The sequence below is a fragment of the Monodelphis domestica genome, chromosome 4 (genome assembly GCF_027887165.1).
Source record: "Monodelphis domestica isolate mMonDom1 chromosome 4, mMonDom1.pri, whole genome shotgun sequence".
In the NCBI taxonomy this organism is placed as follows: domain Eukaryota; kingdom Metazoa; phylum Chordata; class Mammalia; order Didelphimorphia; family Didelphidae; genus Monodelphis; species Monodelphis domestica.
In genome coordinates this window covers 367,294,511-367,318,539 of record NC_077230.1, presented here as the reverse complement: position 1 = coordinate 367,318,539, position 24,029 = coordinate 367,294,511, and the positions used below count along the sequence as shown (strand labels likewise).

The 24,029-nt window shown below is 40.9% G+C and overlaps 1 long non-coding RNA gene across 2 annotated transcripts; it reads left to right on the top strand.

The window, feature by feature from the left end:
• Positions 1-10,775: 10,775 nt before the first annotated feature.
• On the top strand, positions 10,776-17,349 carry LOC103093921 (uncharacterized). Of its 2 annotated transcripts, XR_001622538.2 has the most exons (4): positions 10,776-11,240; positions 12,048-12,177; positions 14,603-14,697; positions 15,934-17,349. It is a non-coding gene; the product is annotated as an uncharacterized LOC103093921 (long non-coding RNA). The 2 variants fall into 2 exon arrangements; XR_466797.3 differs by lacking the exon at positions 15,934-17,349 and having other exon boundaries at positions 10,781-11,240; positions 14,603-15,907.
• The last annotated feature ends 6,680 nt before the right edge of the window (positions 17,350-24,029 follow it).

Sequence of the window (24,029 nt, the reverse complement as noted above, 5' to 3'; positions counted from 1 at the left end):
TCTGAGCAGGGAGAACTCTACTTCACTCTCTCCAATGTAATAACTATGTGACCCTGGGCAAGTCACTCAGTCTCTGTTTGACTCAATTTCCCCATCTGTAAAATGGGGAAGATAATAGCATATAACTCTAAAGGTTATCGTGAGGATCAAGTGATAGATTTGTAAAGTGCTCTGTATACCTTAAAGCGCTTTATAAATGCTAGCCATCATTATCTTTGAGTTTGGCCAGGATGTCCATCCCCCAGAGACAGATCTTGAGATAAGCTGATCAGATCAGCTTCCTGAGCCTACAAAACTCAGGACCAGCCTGGGGTGATGGTGGTGAAATAATAGCTTCCAGGACTTCTTTTCTTTTTTTTTAAACCCTTACCTTCTGTCTTAGAATCAATATTGCATATTGGTTACAAGGCAGAAGAGTGGTAAGGGCTAGGCAATGGGGGTTAAGTGACTTGCCCAGGGTCACACAGCTGGGAAGTGTCTGAGGCCACATTTGAACCCAGGACCTTCCATCTCTAGGCCTGGCTCTTGATCCAGCTGCCCCTGACTGCTGGTCTTATCGTGCCATTAGCCTGTGAACTCCATGAAGGTGTCTCTGCCTCTTCCAGGTTTTCTTAGCGGACTCTCTCACACGTGATCTCCAGCGCAGTCACTCACCACTCCCTGTTTCCATTTGTGCCAAACTCTGAGATTGTCTCTTATGACTGGAAGCTCACGATTGTTCTGTCCCCATATTGATGGGCGCCCTCCCTTCATCATCACAGCTCCCCAGAGAGGGATGCTGTTCTCTGGAGATCAGCGCCAGACCTCATGGGCCTTTCAGTCTCCAGTGGCACAAAGCACCAACAAAATGTACCGCCTCTGCTTTGCCCCACCATTCCCAAACCCCCTGGCAATTCCCTCCCGAAGGCTGGAAAGCCTCCTCCAGCTTCCCAAGGGATCTGTACCTGAACACACTCCCACTGACTCATGCACTGAATCATAACCCACCGCTCAACCCAGGGTGCACCAAGCAACCCTCCCTCACCTTTCACACAGTCACATGATCTCATCTCCTTGATCACTCAAACCAAACACTAACTTTCCTTCCTCCACACGCTCAGGCTCTGTTCTGCATGCAGGGCTTCATCAAAGCCGCTGGCTAGCTTCCAGATCCTCCTACTCTACCTATTGCCAGCAGCAGGAAAATGTTCTGAAGTTCCTTTCCAGTCTAGGTATGGGGGACGGAGCAATTCACGAGACCACGGGAAGCTGGGAAATTCCTTTCTTTGGCTTGTCCCTTTGGGCTCTCGTCACTCCGTTCCTTTTCTCTGTGATGCCTTCCCTGATTTTTTTTTCCAGATAAAATTCAATTCAATTCAATAAGTAGTGACCAATTGCTTACAGGACCTGAAGTAGATAGGCACCAGTAATGCAAAGGTAAAAATAAAAGTCTCCACTCCCAAGAAGTCTATTATCACAGGTAAAGAAATATAAAATATATGTGGTGCTCCCTCTGGGCTCTCTCTTTCAACTCCCACTCTTTGGCAGGTAGAGTATTGATCAGGATTCTATGGGAAATCTAGGAGGGTTAGGGGTTCTAGTAGCGATGCTTATGAGCCCCTGTCTGGTGTACTCCTTATTGTCCATCAACCAGTTTTGTCCTTAAAATTTTTCATTTAGGGGGCAGCTGGGTAGCTTAGTGGATTGAGAGCTAGGCCTAGAGACGGGAGGTCCTAGGTTCAAATCTGGACTCAGATATTTCCCAGCTGTGTGACCCTGAGCAAGTCACTTGACCCCTATTGCCTAGCCCTTACCACTCTTCTGCCTTGGAGCCAATACACAGTATTGACTCCAAGACGGAAGGTGAGGGTTTTAAATTAAAAAAAATAAATAAATAAAGTTTTCATTTATTGATTTATTTCATTTAGAATATTTTACCATGGTTACATGTATCATGTTCCTTCCCTCCCCCCTCCCAGAGCCAATGTGTAATTCCCCTGGGTTTTACATGTATCATTGTTCAAAATCTAGTTAAGTATTATTACTATTTGCAATAAAGTGATTGATCATTTAAAGCCAAAACCCCAATCATATCCCCATCAAACCACGTGACCAATCCTATGTTTTTCTTCTGCATTTCCACTCCCACGGTTCTTTCTTTAGATGTGGATAGCATTCTTTCTCATAAATCCCTCAGATTTCTATTAGCTTTTAGGAAAGGGTATTTACTCAGAGAGTGTTTCCCTTGGATGTAGCCCTTTGCTAGGACTCAAGGATGAAGGTCTTTCTGCAGTCGAAAGCCAGCATTTCTCTCTGTCACAAGGGGTCATAATGCCTGAATCTGCCTCATCCTTGGGGGACTCTCTTTCTCTCTCCAACTGCAGAAGCTTTCTTTGTTATCATTGGTCACTACCAGGCCATTCTGTTGGACCTGTGGTCAATCTGATGAAGATCTTGGTTCTTCGGGTGCTCCCTACCATGAAAACTCATTTACCTAATATTAGGAAAGAACAAGCATAAAAGAAACAGAGACATGGCAACCAGGTGGGAGAGAAGCCCCTCTCTTCATCTAAGAGCCCTCCCATACTTATCTTCAGGAAGGAAAAGGACCAAAAGGGGGCTGACAGAGGAATAAGTCACTCCTTTGAATGAACATTCAGTTCTGGATAAATAACTCAAGGAGTCATTCCCTCCTTCTCCTCACCCAGCCAAAAGACTTTTTGTCAACACAAGACTCTGATAATATCAATCAGGGAATGACAACAAAGCTTGAGCAGGAGACAGGCAGGTCAGGTCTGTGCTTTAGGAAAGCCAATTTGGCAACTGTGTGAAAGATGGATTTGAGAGGCAGAGTTGGGAAGCTGGAAGATCAGTCTGGAAGCTACTGCAATAATGGAGGTGAATTGTGGTGTGTGCCTGAACTAGGATGGTGGCCATATAAACAGAGATATAGGAACAGAGACAAATGATGTTGACTAAGCAGATATGACATTATTTGGTCACTGATTGCATTTAAGGGGTGAGGGGAAAGAAGAGGCTAACTGGCTAAGTGGATTGAGAGTCAGGCCAAGAGATGGAAGGCCTGGGTTCAGATCTGTCCTCAGACACTTCCCAGCTTTGTGACCCTGGGCAAGTCACTTAACCCCCATTGCCTAGCCCTTACCACTCTTCTGCCTTGGAGCCAATATCCAGTAGTGATTCTAAGAGAGAAAGTAAGGGTGAAAAAAAATAAAAGAAGGAATCCAAGTATGCAAACCTGGGTAACTGGAAGACTAAAAATGCCAATGACAGAAATAGAGAAGTCTGGAGGAAAGGGGTGGAGGAAGAATGATAAAGATAGGCATGTTTTATCCCATTGATTATGCCTTGATTATGTCTATTGGCCACCCAGGTGAAGATGTCCAGTAGGTAAATGCTGTGGGCCTGGAGATCAGAAGAGAGATAAAAGCTGGATCTATAGATTTGGTATTCACTTGTTAGAGATGATAACTGAATCTATGGGAGCTGATAAGAATATCAAGAAAGAAAATGGAAAGAAAGAAGAGGCAGAAGGACTAGGCCAGGGGTACTCTGACAGGTGAGGGGCCCAAGGCATCCCCCGATTCTAGCTACATCTTTGTGGGAATCCTCTACTGTCTACCTGTCTCTGAATGAGAACCTTCATGGATGATGGAATCCCAGATTCTCAGTGTGGGCTGACTAGAGTATAATGGGACCTACTCATTCCTGGAAGCTAGGTCTGCCTAAATCCCCCAGGTGGGAATAGCTTTGTTTGATTGCGTGTTACACGGACTCACAGTGGGCTTTCGGTCCTCTAAAATCCACAGAGCTTTCCCAGATAAAGTGCCACCCAGTGGCAGGTGCCCTTTCTAGAATTAGGAAGCTGATTTAAGGATCAAAGTGTACCATTTTACATTTATTCCTTATTAGGTGTGGCCCGGTGTTCTAGGCTGTGGAAATCTTTTTGAATATTAACTTTATTGCCTGTTGCATTAGCTGGTATGGGAGGCAAAGGTCAAACACCAGAATCCTCTTAGTTGACTTAATTTCTTTTAGATTTGGGAAGAAATTGAGATACTCTCAGTTGAAAGTCATTTTCTTTTTTTAAACTTTTACTTTCTGTCCTAGTAACAACTCTGCCTGCGACAAAAGGAGAAGGCTAGGCAATCAGGGTTATGTTAACTTGCTCAGGGTTACACAGTTGAGAAATGTCCTGTGTGCTTCCTAGCTGCCCATTTCACATTTTTTAAAACCCTTTACCTTCTGTCTTATTATTTACTGTGTATTGGTTTCAAGGCAGAAGAGTGGTAAGGGCTAGGCAATGGGAGTTAAGTGACTTGTCCAGGGTCACACAGCTAGGAAGTATCTGAGGCCAAATTTGAACCCAGGACTTCCCATCTCTAGGTCTAGCTCTTGATCCACTGAGCTACCCAACTGCCCCTCATTTCACATTTATTGAAGGTTTATTTTGCCTTAACACAATAAAAGTATCCAACAGGATTTTTTTGGACAAGGCTCCATTGACTTTATCTCTAAATGTATCTGGTCAGTAAGTCACCAGGACATGGCAAATCACTTGATCTTTGGCACCCTCCAAGTCCAAAGGCACAGACTCTATGTGACTAGGAGTTTTTATGCTCCAGATAACCAAGAAGTTTCATCATAGAAGCCATGGCCAATCAGGTGTCTGAGACAGCTTTATCTTGAGCAGATTCCATGTTGACTATGTGGAGACTTAGGAGCAGAGAAGGAAGCTGTATCAGGAAAGCTGAAGCCAATTAGGTCCTGAGAGTAATTTGTCTTTTTTAATTTTTTAATTAAAGTCTTTTCATGTGGTGGGTAGGAGGAAAGAGGCTGTGGGAAGGAAATCTCTATCCCAGGTCCCATTTCAACTAGCCATCCCAGCTTTGTCATCTTCAAATCTGATAGGCATGCCATTTAGACCTTTATCCAAATCCCTGATTAAAAAAGAAAAAAAATGCATCAGGACCAAATATAAATCAGGGGTAATCCATTAGAGACTTAGTTCCCAAACTGTACTCCACAGAGCCACAGTGGGCTCACTGAGGCACTATGGGATACTTGAGTTTTTTCACCTAATTACTAAATAAATGGAATTAAGTGGTTTTTTTTTTTTGGCCTATAGGTGCCATGAAAACATTATTAAAACCCAAAGAGCACCATAAACCAAGATAGTCAGGGAGCCTTTGAAAAAGAGATACACTTCAAAGTTGACTTGAAACCATTAATGACTACTCTTTGTCAGCTAAGTGGCTCAATGGAGCACTGGCCCTGGAGTCAGGAAGACTTGAGTTCAAATATGGCCTCAGACAATTTGGAACTATGCCCAAAGGACATTAAAAGATTATCTGCCCTTTGACCCAGCCATAGCACTGCTGGGTTTGTACCCCAAAGAGATAATAAGGAAAAATATTTGTACAAGAATATTCATAGCTGCACTCTTTGTGGTGGCAAAAAATTGGAAAACGAGGGGATGCCCAACAATTGGGGAATGGCTGAACAAATTGTGGTGTATGTTGGTGATGGAATATTATTATGCCCAAAGGAATAATAAAGTGGAGGAATTCCATGGGACTGGAACAACCTCCAGGAAGTGATGCAGAGTGAGAGGAGCAGAACCAGGAGAACATTGTACACAGAGACCGATATACTGTGGCACAATCAAACTTCTCTACTAGCAGCAATGCAATGACCCAGGACAATTCTGAGGGACTTACAAAAAAGAACACTATTCACATCCAGAGAGAACTGTGGGAGTAGAAAAACACAGAAGAAAAGCAATTGCTTGATCAAATGGGTTGATGGGGATATGATGGGGGAATGTAGACTCTAAATGATCACCCTCATATAAATATTAATAATATGGAAATAGGTCTTGATCAATGACACATGTTAAAACCCAGTGGAATTGCTCATTGGTTATGAGAGGGATGTGGGAAGAGGAGAGGGAAAGAACATGATGGATGTAACTATGGAAAAATATTCTAAATCAATTAATTAAATAAGTAAACTTTAAATTAAGAGCCGCCAAATTTTTTTTTTTGGTACAGATAAGTAGTCTTTTTTTTCCTTTTCTCTGATCTCTTTGAGATACAGATTTAGTAGTGGTATTACTAGGTCAAAGAGTATACATTGTTTTGTAGCCCTATTGCTCTCCAGAATGATTGTATCAGTTCACAGTTTCACCAATAGTGCATTATTGTACCAATTTTCCAACATCCCCTCCAACATTTGTGATTTTCCTTTTTTTATCTTAGCCAATCTGGTAGGCATGAGGTGTTCTGGGAGCTGTGATTTGCATTTCTCTAATCAATAGTGATTTGAAGTATTTTTTTAATATGACTATGAATAGTTTGAGAACTTCCTGTTCATATCCTTTGACCATTTCTAGACTCAGGAATGTTTTGTATTCTTATAAATTTGACACAGTTCTTTACATATTTGAGAAATGAGGCTCTTGTCAGAGATACTTGGTAGAAATTTTTTTTTTCAAATTTGTTTTTTCCTTTCTAATATTTGTTGCATTGATTTTACTTGTGCAAAACTTTTAAAATTTAACATAACTAAAATTATCCATCTCATTTCTTAAAAACAAATAAATACATGGGGGCAGCTGAGTAGCTCAGTGGATTGAGCCAGGCCTAGAGATGGGAGGTCCTGGGTTCAAATCTGGACTCAGACCCTTCCCAGCTGTGTGACCCTGGGCAAGTCACTTGATCCCCATTGCCTAGCCCTTACCACTCTTCTGCCTTGGAACCAATACCCAGTATTAATTCCAAGATGGAAGGGAAGGGTTTTTAAAAAATATGGCCTCAGACATTTATTACTTATGTGATCCTGGACCAGTCACTTAACCTCTGTTTGCCTCAGTTTCTTCAACTGTAAAAATAGTGATCATAATGGGACCTACCTCCCAGGGTTGTTGTGAGGATCAAGTGAGATATTATTTGGTAGTTGTTTTTTTTTTTAATTTCTTACCTTCTGTCAGAAATAAATGTTGATTTTAGGGCAAATGGGGTTAAGTGACTTCCTCAGGGTCCTTTAGCTGGTATCTGAGGCCAGGTTTGACTCCAGGGCCTCCCTTCTCTAGGCCTGGCACTCTATCCACAAGAGCCCCCTAGCTGCCCCATAAGGTAGTATTTATTTATTTATTTTCAAATCCTTAAGTATTTATTACAAAAGGAAAACTAAAGTCTGGCATGTTTATTGAATAGGAAAACATAGTTGTGAATGGCAGTTCAGATTGCAGTCCTCTTTTTGCTTTCCATTTTATTGTACTACTATTTTAAAATTTACCTGAGGTTATAGCTATATACCCTATACTCTGCCGAAATGTAAACCTAAGGCCTGATACTCTTAATATTAATAAAGCAACTTGTTTCTTTGTCCCATGGAATTTTAGAATTGAAAATTGCTTCAGTCACATCCCATCATTTTACAGAGGAGGAAAACTTGAGCCATAGATGTTGCAAATCACATTTGTACTCTTTACACCCCTATATCTTTTCCATAAACATAATGCTGGTCCCCCCATAAGGTAGTATTTAGAAAGCACCAAGCACAGTGCCTGGCACATACTGGGGGCTTAATAAGTTCTGGTCTCCTTCCTTGGCTTCTTATTGCAGTGTCTAGGCACGAAGTGATCAAGGACTCACTGAGGGACAGTTTCGAGAGATTTTGTGGAGGTAGATTCCCCAACATTTGAATGACGTGTGGGATGACAGAGAAGAACCAAGGATGGCACTAAAGCTGGGAACCTGGTGGTGGTGTCCTCCATAGGAAAGGAAGGGTGGAGATTTTACTACCAAATGTGTTTTGAAAATCACACGTTAGTTCATCACGAACAACTCATAAGGACTCTTACTCAGCATGAGTTGCCTTGGATGGCAGAGCCCTCCAAGAGGTACCTGGTGAAGCCACTAGATGATCTAGGGTGGGAGTGCCTATCTGGAGGGCAGGGAAAGTTTTGCCAACCCTCCTCATTCAGATTTCTTTGAGGGCAGGTTATAATACCCCAGAGCAGAAGGGGAGATATTGAGGGCTTGCTTAGCTATGGAAGGCTGGAGGTGGTGAGTTGGGGGATTGTTAGGTAACATCTGGTGAAATCAAGGGAAGGGTCTTGTGACCCTGTGTACAAGCCCTGAGTATCCCATCCTCCCACTCCCAATTCCTCATGGGCATGCCATAGTCTACTGTGGATACAGGTCACCCCCTGCACTCCCCTTTGGAGACCTCTTCTCTCAGATGAAGTCCAACTGGTCCTAAAGACATCAGATCACCTAGAGCAGCCAGTTTACTCTCTTACTGGTTCTCTATTCATCTTGGATTTCAAGCCCCTAGGAGCCATTTTTATTCTGTCCTCTCTAATCTCCAATCTCTAGACCAGAGAAGTAGCCCCCAGGGCTTCTTGTTCTCTGCTATCATCATTCCATCTACCCTGAAAATTCCCAACCCTTCAGTGGTCCTCTTCTTTCTCCAATACAGGTCATTGCCATAAACCTGCTTGCTTTTCCTTGTCCTTCTCAGACAGCCTCAGCTCATTCCGAGTTTTCATTTTCCTGGCACTAGTCTAACAGCACCAACTAGATTTGTGTATTCTACAAGTCAGCCAATAAGCACTAAAGCAAAAAAACTCAAAAGACCTCTTTCTTTCCATCTAAAAATTAATAATGTGTACTGGTTCCAAGGCAGAAGAGCAGTATGGGGTAGGCAATGGGGGTCAAGTAACTTGCCCAGGGTCACACAGCTAGGAAGTATCTGAGGCCAGATTTGAACTAAGGTCTTCTGTCTCCAGGCCTGGCTCTCATTCCACTGAATGACATAGCTGCCCCTCAGTCAATAACCATTTGTTAAGTGCCAGGCATTGTGCTAAATGCTGGGGATACAAAAAGAGGCAAAAAACAGTTTCTTCCCTCAAAGAGCTCATAATATATATAGAGAGAAGACAATAAACAAACAGATACAATGCAAAGCAAGCCATAATTGTTGGTGTTCATTCTTTGGTTATCTGAAGAGGGCCAATGGTGTTACCAGGCTGTTGTATTGACTTGTGTGTGAATTGGATTTAAGTGAGGAGGCATTATGAAAAATCATTGGCCTCACTCACTCTCTTCCAGAATCATCATCCAGTGACAAGATGCCAGAGAAGCAGGGAATAATCAATAAAGGGAGAGCACTGGAATTAAGAGGTTCTAGGGAAGGCCTACTATAGAAGGTGGGAGTTGAGATGGGTCTTAAAGAAGCCAGAGAGGTCAATAGTTGGAACAAAGGAGGGAGGGTGTTTCAGGCATTCAGACTATCAAGGAGAATGTCCAGAGCCAAGAAATGGAATCTTTCTTTTATGAGACAATCCAGTGTCACTGGACTGAAGAGAATGAGTTGGTGATTAGATAACGAAGGACTTTTATTGCCTACTATTACCTAACCTTGCTTCCAGTTTTTCTTTCTTAATTTTCCTTCCTTCTTTCCTTCCTTCCTTCCTTCCTTCCTTCCTTCCTTCCTTCCTTCCTTCCTTCCTTCCTTCCTTCCTTCCTCCCTTACTCCCTCCCTTACTCCCTCCCTCCCTCCCTCCCTTCCTCCTTTCCTTCCTTCCTTCTTCCTTCCTTCCTTCCTCCCTCCCTCCCTCCTTTCCTTCCTTCCTTCTTCCTCTCTTTCTCTTTCTTTCTTTCTCTCTCTCTTTCTTTCTCTCTCTCTTTCTTTCTCTCTCTCTTTCTTTCTCTCTTTCTCTCTCCCTTTCTCCCTTTCTCCCTTTCTCTCTTTCTCTCTTTCTCTCTTTCTCTCTTTCTCTCTTTCTCTCTTTCTCTCTCTCTTTCTTTCTTTCTTTCTTTCTTTCTTTCTTTCTTTCTTTCTTTCTTTCTTTCTTTCTTTCTTTCTTTCTTTCTTTCTTTCTTTCTTTCTTTCTTTCTTTCTTTCTTTCTTTCTTTCTTTCTTTCTTTCTTTCTTTCTTTCTTTCTTTCTTTCTTTCTTTCTTTCTTTTCCAGGACAGGAGAGGTAAGGGCTAGGCAATTCAGATTAAGTGACTTGTTCAGAGTCACACAGCTAGGAAGTATCTTAGGCTAGATTTGAACCCAGGTCCTCTCATCTTCTGGCCTGGATCTCAATCCACTGAGTCACCTAGTTGCCCCTTCACCTTTTTAAAAATCCACACTGATCAGTAAGTTTCCTATAATTCCACAAGTTGTTTCAGTTTGGGCCAGTTCATTTTCCTTACACTGAGGCTCTTTATAATTTCCATCTGTTCCTCTCAGCTCTGTCTTCTGGTGCCAAGCTGACCAAGTCAGATTCCTCTCCCACAGGGTGGGCCTTCAGATGTTTGAAGACAGTGATTATGCTTCTCCCAACCCGCTTATCTTCTTTTCTCCAGGGAAAACATTCCATTGCTTAGCAGAGTGCCTGGCACACAATAAGTGCTTAGTAAATGTTTACCAGTTGACTGGATTTTTTCAAACTTGGATTGGAATCCTGAGATCTGTGATCTCATTCTTATGGGTATTCTCTCCAACGAAGATCAGCATCCATCATCCATGCTTGTCCATACTGTCTGGACTCCAGACCACATGCTCCTGCAAAAATACACCAAGATGGGGCCCACCCATTGTGCTGAGGTCCTTTTAGCAATTAGTCAGTCAATTGGCATTTATTAAGTGCCTACTATGTGCCAAGCACCACTGTAGATATTAGCAATGTAAATATAAAGAAAGAAACAATCTTTGCTCTCAAGCAGTTTATATTCTGGCAGGAGAAACAATGAGGACATGCATCCACATAGATTAAAATTAATAAGAAGAGAATAAATACAACTAAATAAAGGATGATTTGATGGGCACTAGCAGTTGGGGGATCAAGAAAGTCTCCCTGTAGAAGGTGGTCCTTGAACTGTGTCTTGAAGAAAGAATTCTATGAGGTGAAAATAAGAGGGAGGATTGTCGATATCAGGGACAGCCAGTACAAGGGCACAGAGATAGGAGCTGGAGGTTGCGTATGAGAAACAGAGAACCAATCTGTCCAAGTGGAGTACATAGTTGCACAAAGCGATTAGCCGTACTCTCTCTTCCAGAGTCATTGAAGGCCAGTGGCAAGATAAAAGTTAGGACTCGTGTTGATGCTTTGGATGACCTTGGCTTCTTCAATGTCTGACCAAGATCGGGGTACTCCATGGCACCTGCTTCAGCCGCTTTCATGGCTCTTGGGAAAATTGTTCTCATCTGCCCATTCCATTGAGGGAAATCTTCACATACTTGGTAAGCATCCCCCCAACTCACCTACAGGTTTGAGACCTGTTGGTTACTGTCAATCTGGTTGTTATATTTGTAAGGGGGACAGCTACAGTGCCATTCAGCCCTTCCAGTGTTCCTTTGTGATTAATAATTAATTAATAATTTGAAAAAGTTAGTAATTTGAAAAATTAGTCATAAGAAACTCATAATTGGAAAAATTAGTGATTTGCATGGCCTTAGTTCTTGTCATCAGGCACATAATGGGATCTGAAAAGAATTTACTAACCCCAAACTAGATGACAAGCAAAGCTTCTCAGCGAGGGATTTAAAGAGGTTTTCAAGAAGAAAAATCCTGATCTGAGAAACTGTTGACTTGTATTGGCTTCCTGAGCAAAGGGTCTGACTAACAAAAGAGCTGAAAAAGCCCCTAGGCATCATTCTCATATAAGAAAATGATAAACATTCCTTTAGAAGATTAAAAAAAATGAGGGAAAAAAAAGATGAAAAAGTTCAAGGAGCTGAGGATGGGTCCGGTAGATGGCAGCAACTCATTGGAAAAGAAACCCAGCATCAGACAATGGGATCAGGTGTGAGCTTAAGCAGTAAGCAGCAACTTTGGAGAAGCAGGCGTAAGGCGTGTGGGCTGCTAGGAGCCCAGAGGACAGGACGGGACTGTGGAAGCTATTCCAGCTGTAATGTAGTCTTAGCATCATGGGGTGTCTGAAAAGCATCCTCTCTCCCTCTGGCAACAGCAGACACGTGAACAACTTGGCTCCCCTGCAGATGGCCGGAGTCTTCATACCTTTTACCTTTCTCTTCTGTCTAACCAAGGGTCCTTTGCTTTGAATCTGTGAAATGTGGCATCAGGCTGAGTCGTATAATCAGGCTGATGCATGGGAGAGGGAAGAGAGATAATATTGCAGCTGTGACCGAATAAATAACTGGAACCAGAAGTGTGCTGGTAAGTATTTAACTAGCGGCTCTCCAGGAAATAAAAAGTATGCATGATACACTTAAAAAAAAAAACCCTTACCTTCTGTCTTGGTATCAGTTTTTAAAACAGAAGAGTGGCAAAGGTTAGGCAATACAGGTTAAGTGACTTGCCCTAGAAGTATCTGAGGCCACATTTGAACCCAAGATCCCCCAGACTCCAGACCTGGTATTCTATCCACTGTGCTACCTAGATGCCTTCATGATGCACTTAAAAAAAACCAAAACCATCAATGACACATGTAAAACCCAGTGGAATTGCTGGCTGGCTACAGGAGGGGAGTGGGAGGAGGGGAGGGAAAGAACATGAATCATGGAACCATGGAAAAATATTCTAACTTAATTAAAGAAAGAAAGAAAGAAAACCTTACTTCCATCTTAGAATCAATACTGTGTATTGGTTCCCAGGCAGAAGAGTGGTAAGGGCTATGCAATGGGGGTCAAGTGACTTGCCCAGGATCACAGCTGGGAAGTGTCTGAGGCCACATTTGAACTAGGACCTCCCATCTTTGGACTTGGTTCTCAATCTACTGAGCCACCTACAAGCTACCCAGTTGTCTCCCACCCCTGGCAATTCTCAAAGTTTGGTTGGGAGACATCTGGGGTTCTCTATGGTCAAAATTATTTTCATAATAATACTAAGAAAATATTCACCTATTAAAATATTTTTCCCTTTTTTAACTTTATAGCTGGGTAAAGTCAGATTTTCTTCATATACTTCAATCATAGCAACATATTGTAACAGATTGAATGTAGAAGCAGATATGAGACTCCAGCTGTCTTTTATTGAATCAGACATTAGAGTTGCAAAAATATGCAAAACATTGTCACGCTTCACATTTTTTTTTGCTTTGAAAAATATAGTTAGTTTTCTTTAGAATGTGTCATTGTTAATATGTAATTTGGTTTATTATTATTACTTTAAAATTAATCACTCAATTTTAAAATATAGCAGTTTTTCTTTCTAATCTGGTAACATGGCTACATCTATCGACAACATTCCGAGATATAAGGTACAGAAACAAAAGCTTTTGGGGGTTCTCAACAATTTTTAAAATTATAAAGTGGTCCCGAGACCAAAAAGCCCCAAACGCTTGCATTAGCCCATTGCATATGGAGTGCAGAAAAACAGAGAACTTTTTGCCAAATTCCATCACCTTTGTCAGTTTTGTTATCGGCCCCCTGAAGTCTTATCCTGGGCCTTGGCTCTGTCCAGCTCCCTGATTCTGACCCAGCCTCTGCGGAGGCACAGCTTTCTGTTGCTGGCTCTTTAACTCTTTAGCTCACCTTCAGGTTTGAAGTTAGAAAGGTTCCAGTGTAGAACTCAGGTTGCCAAACTGTTATCCTTCTTTTCCAGTAAAAGACTAGCCTAATCCTCTTTTTTTTTTTAATTAATTTTTTTTTAACTCTTACCTTCCATCTTGGAATCAATACTGTGTATTGGTTCCAAGGCAGACATATGGTAAGGACTAGGCAATGGGGGTTAAGTGACTTGCCCAGGGTCACACAACTAGGAAGTATCTGAGGCCAGATTTAAACCCAAGTCTGGTCTCTATGCATGACTCTCCATCCATCGAGGCACCCAGCAGTGTCCTGTACCCCCCATGCTCTTTCTGATGGCACCTCTCCTCATCTTTTACCCTCCTTCCTGAGCAAAGGCAATAAATGGCCCTACAGCCATAGATTCATAGATTTAGAACTGGAAGGGATGTTAGAGGTCATCTAGTCCAATTTCCTCATTTTATAGAGGAGAAAACTGAGACCCAAAGAAGCTGGAATTCATCGAAAGCCACTGAGTGACCTTGCAATGGGGAGGTCCTCTGGCTGCCCCCAGAGCAGACTGTCTCCCCTTGCAGAAGCTTCATTCATCATCAATCGCTCCTTGGAGAAAAGGATCAGAAGGCATTGGAGCTGGCAAGCACCAAATAAGATTTCTAAAACTGAAATGGATTCTATTTGAAGAGACAGGAAATGGTTTGCTACTGATATTGGAGTCATTCCTCAATCAGCTGTATGAGAACAGTCAGACTTGTTAGAGCAAAGATAAATATTAATATGAAATGTTCGAGCTTATTTATGCCCACCATACATCTTGCTAATGATTTCTTTCAAAAGATCCATGCTCCCCCCTTAAAGAAAAGCTCATTAAAAAAAAAAAACAAACCACTGAGATTATCTTGTAAATGCATATGACTGTGAATCATTAAACCCCATCATTTCCCAAGATGACTCAAAGGACAAGGGAAAGATGTGTGGTGGCCATACGTAATTGCATTCATCAGCCATAAATCAGTATGACATTATAATTCTTAATAACATATCAGCGGGTATATTCTCCAAATCAATTTAGGACCAACAATAATTTCGAATCAGTCTCATGGTTTGTCTCTTTATAGGTTGGTTGTCTATGGAGAAATCCAGATAAAGTGCCCGGAGCTTGTTTCTGCCACATCTTGACCTGATGAGATCTTTTGAATCCCACTTCTGTAATGTAAGATGTTAACATTCCCTCACCACTCTGTGTCACTCATGGATTTGACAAGCTAGGGTTTATGCCTTTATCCATGTAACTCATAAGAACGTAAGCTCCTTGAGGGAAGGGACTCTAGTTATTATCTTTTTACTGTAACCCCCTCAGAGCCTTGCACAGTTAAGGAACTTCTTAAACTGTTTGTGATGAGTAAACGATTGAAATAAAATGCTTATTTCTGAAATTAATGAAATTTCTGAAATCAAATCAAATTTTAGGAACACGAGGAAATATCCGTTTTCATGTAGATTTTGGTATTTTCAACCCTATACTGTCTACAGCTCTCTTGGAAAAATGAAAATTAATCTAATTGGCCACAGATGATAAAAACAAAAACAAAGTGTTCCAGGGATTATGGGAAGACAGCCATAGTAACACTATCTTAGTATAACTGCGTGTTGATTCAACCATTCTAGGAAACAATTTGGAATTAGGTAAGAAAAATGACTGAACTGTTCATACGCTTTGACACATTGATATCACTAGTAGGCATGTATCTCCAAGGAGATCAAAGACAAAAAGAAAGATCTTGCACACCAAAATATCCATAGCAGTGTTTTTTGTTGCATTAGCAAGCTCTAAACAAAGTGAATATGTATTGATTGAAGAGCGAATGAACAACCGTGCTAAATGAATGCCTAGGACTATAATTGCACTATAAGAAATTATAAATATGAAGAATTCAGAGAAGTATTGGGAAAGTTTGTATGAATTCATTCAAAATAAAGTGACTAAAACCAGGAAAACCATGTACACTGTGATTACCATAATGCAAATGGAAAAGAAGACTCAAGGGAAGCTATATCTATTGGACCTATAGACCTGTATATCCCATAAATATATATATATATATATTAACCCTAACCTTTAGTCTTAGAGTAAATAGGGTGTATTGGTTCCAAGGCAAAGGAGTGGTAATGGCTAGGCAAGGGGGGTGAAGTGACTTGCCCAGGATCACACAGTTAGGAAGTATCTGAGGCCAGATTTGAATACAGGACCTCCCATCTCTGGGCCTGACTCTCAATCCACTGAGCCACCCAACTGCCCTCTAAATTATGTCTTTTGAGTTTCTATTTATCAGTTCTTTCTCTGGAGGTGAACATTTACAAATTATTATTTAAATATTAATTCTGTAGTCATATATAATGTTGTTGTTTTTTTAATTCTAGTCATTTCACTCTTCATTATTTCTTGTAGATCTTTCCAAGTTTAAAAAAATTAACCTGATGGGGACAACCAGGTGCTCCTGGGTCCAAATCTGTCTAAAGACATTTCCATGCTGTGTGACCTTGGGTAAGTTACTTAACCCCAATTGCTTAAACCTTACCATTCTTCTGCCTTGGAACTAATACTTAGCATTGATTCTAAGACAGAAGGTAAGAGTTTAAAAAAGGGGGAGGGGGGCTTTGTAGCACAGTGGATTAAATGCCAGGCCTGGAATCAGGAGAACCTAGATTCAAGTCTGGCCTCAGACACTTCCTAGCTATGTGACCCTGGACAAGTCACTTAACCCCCATTGCCTAGCCCTTTCCTCTCTTCTGCCTTGGAGCCAATACACAGTATTGATTCCAAGATGGAAGGTCAGGGTTTTAAAAAAAAAACTACTCTGCTCATCATCTCTTATGGCAACATAGTAGTATTCCAACACCTGTTACTGTTGAAGGCACCACCATCTTCCCAGCCACCCAGGCTCCCAACAGTTATAGGGAAGGGTTTTGGGAAGGTTAAATAGATGGGATCACACAAACAGCATATAAAAAGAGGGTTTATTTGAGTAAACAGGGATAAGGGATTTGGAAGGAGATTAGGAGATTATTTAGTACTATTAACCCACCCAGGTATTAATTCTTAGATTTTCTAAATAAACCTTAACTTAACTAACTAAACCAGTAGAAGATAGAAGGGGTTAGTAATGCCCACAGGACCAGATTCTTAAAAACTCCAGAGTCCTTGGTTGGGTCAAAACAGCAGGATCAAGATGTAGAGTCTTCACAAGGTCCAGAAAGGGAAGAGGTTCACACCCATTCACAACTGCCCACCAGAGTGAAGGGGAACCCTCATTCAAACCTTTAAAAGATAATCCAAGTCCTTGGCAGCTCCTAAATGGGTTTCTTCAGGGAGACACTGACTCACAGTTACTCAGTTGGCCACCCAGCTTGAGAGAGCTACCTTAGACTGCTGACCCAGGCAAGATGGAAGATGTCCGCATGGTGAGTGGCGATCTGGGGGAGGGGATTCTGCACTGTGTATACTGCTTCCCGGTTAGGGTTAGGTTTTTATAGACTGGCTCTCCAACAGTCTGAGGGACAGTGAACTGGTCCCCTGTATAAAAAGTTTGGGGACCCCTGCCCTTAACTAAGGACCTACCTTACCCTGACTGGAAAGATCCATTGACTGATGTACAGAATTTCCTCACAATTTTACTTCTTAAGGAACCCATATGTTTTATCTGAAAACTGGCCCCATGCTGGGCAATTAGTTATTGTATCCATGTTCCTTTGATTGTTTCTAGACACTTGGGAGCAGTGGGACACTTCTTATTCAGGGAATTGTACCTATTCTCTTTCCCCCTCCCAATTTGGTAAGTTTCTAACTTTTCATTCAATTAAAGATCAGAATTACTTAATTTTGTTTCCTGGTGAATTATTTTATTTTAATTGATTGGCCTTGTTTGATTAATTGTTTTTAATGTATAAAAGTCTGTCTCCCCCTGTATTCAGGGTCCAGCTGAGGAAGGGGCTGGTTCCAGTTTGTTGGGCAATTGGCATGCATTATTTAACAAATCAATACATTCGGAAGATTGAACCTTTGTTTCTTCAGTCATTTAATCTTTCATCCACAACAGAAGGAAAGCAACTTTGTAAAGATCATACATGTGCAGTCATGCAAAACATATTTCCACATTAGTCATGTTGCAAAAGAAAACACTGACTAAAAAATAACAATAAAAAAGAGAAAATTTATTGAAGTACACTTTGATCTGCATTCAGACTCCATAAGTTCTTTCTCTGAAAGTAGACAACATTTTTCATCCTAAGTTCTTGGTCTAGCATGGTCTCTGCCCTCAAGAAGCTTATAGTTTACTAGGTAAGATAGAATGAGAGGCACAATGGAGAAAATTTTGAGGAAGAACTTCTTGATTTTGGATCCAAAGGCCCCTTTCTGTTCTCTCTTTTGACCTCTCTATAGCTACCTTCTTCTGAATGCCATTCTCTTTCCTTAGCTTGCCTGGCTTTCCTGCATCCCACTTTGATGACCCATTCTGTCCCCTTTGATGGCTCAGTATTCTCCTTTCACCCCTTAAATGTAGATGTTCCCCAATGCTCTTTCAGCCATTTTTCTCTCCATACTCTCTTGGCTTCAACAATTCTCTCTATGAAGATGATGTGTATAACCCCCATGTCAAAGGAGGTGGACTCAACTTCAGGAATCCCAGGCTCCTAGACACCTGTACACTCATACCACTTGCTTTCTTGGCTTTTGGAAACTCACATGGTCATAGTCTCTAGGTTAATGTCCTTCATTTAAAACAAATGAACAAACTAGAAGACAGGCAAAGAACTTGTATTCATGGGGCCACCTTTTGACTTCTGAGGGAGAGAGTTCAAGGCTTCTCCCATCATAGTATTGCCTCTAACCAGCCAAAGAATGTGTCAAGGCAAGAGTAGAAGTACAACCAAGAACAAGAGCAAGAAAGAGGCCAAGGCTGACTAAGGTCTTTTGAACCCTAATTCTGGTTATGCAACTGTAGATAACCAAAGAGGCCATATAACTATATGATTAGCAGACTGGGACCACTTATAGAATATCCATGCATACTCCAAAGATTCTCCAAACACTTCTGTTACAGATCATCACAGCTCTCCTATCACATTTACGCAAAGTGATTACAGCAGGGAGAGAGCACTAATAGTTCAAAGGATCAGGAAAAGATTAACAAAATATTGATAGCTTCTCTTTTTATGGTGGCAAAAATGGGAATGTAAGGGGGTACTTAACCATTGGAGAATGGCTGAACAAGTTACGGCATATGAATGTAATGGAATATGATTGTGCTGTAAGAAATTTAGAGAAACTTGAGAAGACTGTTATGGACTGATACAGAGTAAAGGGAATAGACACAGGAGAAGAATTTGTACAATAATAGCAAAATTGTAAAGACAAGCAACTTCGAAAAACTTATATCAACAGAATATTTCTCAGTTGTTTTAGTCATATGTGATTTTGTATGATCCCATTTGGGATTTTCTTGGCAAAGATACTGGAATGGTTTTCTATTTCCTTCTCACCATCCATGATTCCAGAGGACTTGAGAGAAATTATGGTACCCACTTCTTGCTAGGGAGGCAATGGAAGCAGAATAGACATTTAGACACTTTTCAAGGTAGGTAAGGACATGACCAATGTACCAATTTGTTTTGTTTGACTATAGACGTTTTGTGTTGTTTTTTTAAAACCCTTACCTTCTATCTTAGAATCAACACTGTGTATTGGTTCCAAAGTAGAAGAGTGGTAAGAGCTAGGCAATGGGGGTTAAGTGACTTGCCAAGGGTCACACAGCTAGGAAGTGTCTGAGGCCAGATTTGAACCTAAGACCTCTAGACCTGGCTCTCAATTCACTGAGCCACCTAGCTGCTCCCAACCATACATATTTGTAATAGTAATTTTGTTTTTCTGGATTTCTTGGTGTATACTAAGGTAAGGTAGGATTGGAGGGGAGAGAATTGGATGATGGAGAGAATAAGGATATGAAAACAAATAAATGAATGAAAATAAAATACAATTTAATTTAAAAATAATTTCAAGGTTCAGCTAGGTAGCACAGTGGATAGAGCACCAAGTTTAGAGAGGGGAGGTCCTGGGTTCAAATTTAGCCTCAGAGACTTCCTAGCTGTGTGACCTTGGGTATGTCACTTAACCCCACTTGCCTAGACCTTATCATTTGTCAGCCTTGGGGCCAATACATAATATTGACTTTAAGATAAAAGTAAAACACACACACACACACACACACACACACACACAACAACAACCCAGATTTGTAGCAGTTGCTGATTTCTGAGATTGCTGAGGTCTAAATGCTCACACTGAAAATTTAACAATCATTTCTCTCTCTTAAGAGTCCCTGCTAGAGATTGGCTAACATGACAACAAAGGAAGATAATAAATATTGGAGGGGATGTGGCAAAATTGGGACATTAATGCATTGCTGGTGGAGTTGTGAATTGATCCAACCATTCTGGATGGCAATTTGAAACTATGCCCAAAGGGCTTTAAAAGACTGCCTGCCCTTTGATCTAGCCATACCATTGCTAGGTTTGTACCCCAAAGAGATAATAAGAAAAAAGACTTGTACAGGAATATTCATAGCTGCGCTCTTTGTAGGGGCAAAAAATTGGAAAATGAGGGGATGCCCTTCAATTGGGGAATCAAACAAATTGTGATATATGTTGGTTATGGAATCCTATTGTGCTCAAAGGAATAATGAACTGGAGGGATTCCATGTGAACTGGAACGACCTCCAGGAATCAATGCAGAGTGAAAGGAGCAGAACCAGGAAAACATTATATACAGAGACAGATACACTGTGGCACAATCGAATGTGATGGACTTCTCTACTAGCAGCAATGCAATGATCCAGGATAATTCTGAGGGACTCATGAGAAAGAACTGTGGGAGCAGAAACATAGAAGAAAAACAACTTCTTGATCACATGAGTTGATGGGGATATGATGGGGGATGTAGACTCTAAATGATCACCCTGGTGCAAATATCAAAATACAGAAATACGCCTTGATCAATGACACATGTAAAACCCAGTGGAGTTGCTCATTGACTATGGGAGGGGAGTGAGAGGAGGGGAGGGAAAGAACATGAATCTTGTGACCATGAAAAAATTTTCTTAAGTAATCAATAAAATTAAATTTAAAAACAAATACATTAATTTTTTAAAAGCAAAAAAAAAAAAGAGTCCCTACTAGAGTTCCAGTATACCCCTGGATAGAACAGAAAAAGACAACCAATCATTGATTGCACATGGGGAATGAGGAAGAAGGAGAAGTGAAGGATGCCTCCAAAGTGATAAATCTGGGTGACTGGAAGGATGGCAGTCTCATCAACAGAAGTAAATAAGTTTGGTAGAAGGATGAATTTTAGGGAAACTACAATGACTAATTCTTTATATATATATATATATATATATATATTGAGTTTGACTTGTCTGATATATGTGGAATGGTATTGTTAATTCTGTTTCTACAATATCTCTCACATCCTTCCCACTCCCTTCACTCATACCACATTCACCCCTGATTTAGACCTTTCTTACCTCTTCCCTAATTGATCTCTCTCCTCTCCCAGACTATTTTCTACACAGCTGCCAAATCAATGCTCCTAAAGTACAAAGGTGATCACTTCACTCCCTTACTCAAGAAGTCTTGAGGGCTCCCCATCACCTCTCAGATAATATGAAAACTCCTTTGCCTGTCATGTAAAGTCCTACATTCTGGCTCCAGCCTTTCTTTATGGACTGATTTCATCTTTCTTCCTTTTGTTCCTATTTACCTCCTGCTTAAGGAAGATGGAGAAAATCATGAAACTGTGCAGACTGGGGCCGCTAAAACATGTTACATAATCTCGACTGGGCCCTCACTGTGGTAAGGCTATCCTTTTACAGCTCCCTAATGAATTCAATGTTCCACTCACCACAGAAGCTCTTCCAAAGCTTTTCATCCCTCCTCAAGTTTCTCAAGCCACCTCTTCCCTCAACCCTCTCGGCTGAGAACCTTGCCTCATATTTCACTGAAACATTAAAGCCATTTGCCAAGAGCTCTCTCTTCTCCCCTCCTCTTCATCTTGTATTACACCTACACCTTCCATTTATATCTCCTCTTTCACCACTTCACCTGAAGAGGTGGCCCTTCTCCTTGCCAAGGCCAACACTTCTTCACACACAAATGATTTCATTCCATCCTGTCTTCTCCAGCAGATGACCCCATCTATCATCCCACTCTTTGTTTCACTTATCTTCAGTCTCTCCCTGTATACTGGCTGCTTCCCTCTGCCTACAAACCCACCCAAGTTACCTCCATCTTCAAAAGACTCTAACTGGATGTATCCATCTTTGCTAGCCATTATCTCTGAGATCTTTCCTTTCCTTTTGTGACTAACTTCTTTGAGAAAGCAGTCTACAATTAGTGCCTCCATTTCTCCCCCTTTTACTCTCTTAACTCTGCAGTCTTATTTATGACCTCATCATTTAACTGAAAATTCTCTTTCCAAAGAGTCCAAAGGATTAAAAAAAAAAACAACAAAAAACTCTTGCCTTCCATCTTAGAATCAAAACTGTGTATTGGTAAGAGCAGTAAGGGTTCAGGGTCACACAGATAGGAAATACCAGATTTGAACCTAGAATCTCCCATCTCCTGGCCTGAATATCAATTTACTAGCCAGCCTAGCTGCTTCCCCAATGATCTCTTAAAATTAGCAAATCTAATGGGTTTCTTTCTCTTTCTTTCTTTCTTTCTTCTTTCTTTCTTTCTTTCTTTCCTTTCTTTCTTTCTCTTCTTTCTTCTTTCTTCTTCTTTCTTTCTTTCTTTCTTCTTTCTTTCTTCTTTCTCTCTCTCTCTTTCTTTCTTTTCTCTCTCTCTTTCTTTCTCTCTCTCTCTCTCTCTCTTTCTTTCTTTCTTTCTTTCTTTCTTTCTTTCTTTCTTTCTTTCTCTCTTTCTTTCTCTCTCTCTCTCTTTCTCTCTTTCTCTCTCTCTTTCTTTCTCTCTTTCTCTCTTTCTCTCTCTCTCTTTCTTTCTTTCTTTCTTTCTTTCTCTCTTTCTTTCTCTCTCTCTCTCTTTCTCTCTCTCTCTCTTTCTTTCTCTCTCTCTCTTTCTTTCTCTCTCTCTCTTTCTTTCTCTCTTTCTCTCTCTCTCTTTCTTTCTTTCTTTCTTTCTTTCTTTCTTTCTTTCTTTCTTTCTTTCTTTCTTTCTTTCTTTCTTTCTTTCTTTCTTTCTTTCTTTCTTTCTTTCTTTCTTTCTTTCTTTCTTTCTTTCTTTCTTTCTTTCTTTCTTTCTTTCTTTCTTTCTTTCTTTCTTTCTTTCTTTCTTTCTTTCTTTCTCACCTTCTGCTTTAGAATCAATACTGTGTATTAACTCTAAGGCAGAAGAATGATAAGGGCTAGGCATTGGGGGTTAAGTGACTTGCCCAGGGTCACACAGATAGGAAGTGTCTGAAGCCAAATTTGAACCCAGGACCCCCCTTCTCTGGGCCTACCTCTCAATCCACTGAGCTACCTAGCTACCCCCACTGGTCTTTTCTCAAACCTCAATCTTCTTTATTTCCTTGCAGCTTTGACATTTTTAATGGTCCTCTTCTCCTGGATACTCTAGGTTTTTATAACCCTCCTCTCTCCTGGTCCTCTTCCTACCTGTCTGATGAATCCTTCTAAGTCACTTTTATTGGATCATCCTATAGATTACACCCATATGAATCCTCTCCTCTTTCCCTCTAGCTGTTTCATTTGGTAAGGTCAGCTCTCATCAATACAATGATAATCTCTACCCTGATGGTTCTCAGATCTATTTTTTTCCAGCCCAAACATCTCTCCTCACATCCAAGTTCCAATATCCAACTGCCCACTGGACATCTCAAACTAGATGCCCATAGAATATCTTAAACAAACTCAGTATGATCAAAACTGATCTCATTATCTTTCTCCAAAAAACTTCTCTTTCAACTTTCCTATTACTGCTTCTGTTACTACCATTCTCCCAGTCACTCTGGTTCACAGCCTAGCTGCCATTTTCAATTCCTCACTCACCTCCTCCCTCCCATAGCCAATCAGGTGTCAAGTCCTAGCATTTCTACCTTCAGAACATCTCTTATATATGCTCTCTTTTCTCCCTGACAGTTATCACCAGTCTGGTGGGGGCCCTCATCATCTGAGCTATTGAAATAGATTTCTGATTGGTCTTCCCCTCAAGTGCAAGTCTCACCACATCATCTCCTTATTTAATAAATTCTGATTCTTCCTCATTTCTCCGGGTTCAAATATAAAATCCTGTTTGGCTTTTAAACCCCTTTATAACTTACTCCCTTCCCTTTTCCAGTCTTCTTATACTTTATTCTCCTCCATGAATTCTACAAGACAATGACAATGGCCTCCTGGCTGTTCCTTGAACACAAAACTCTATTTCCTAAGCGTGTTTTTTCACTGATTGTCCCCTATACCTCGAACACTCTCCTTCCTTATTTATGTTTCTTGGCTTCCTTGGCTTTCTTCAAGTCTCAGTTAAAATTCTGCA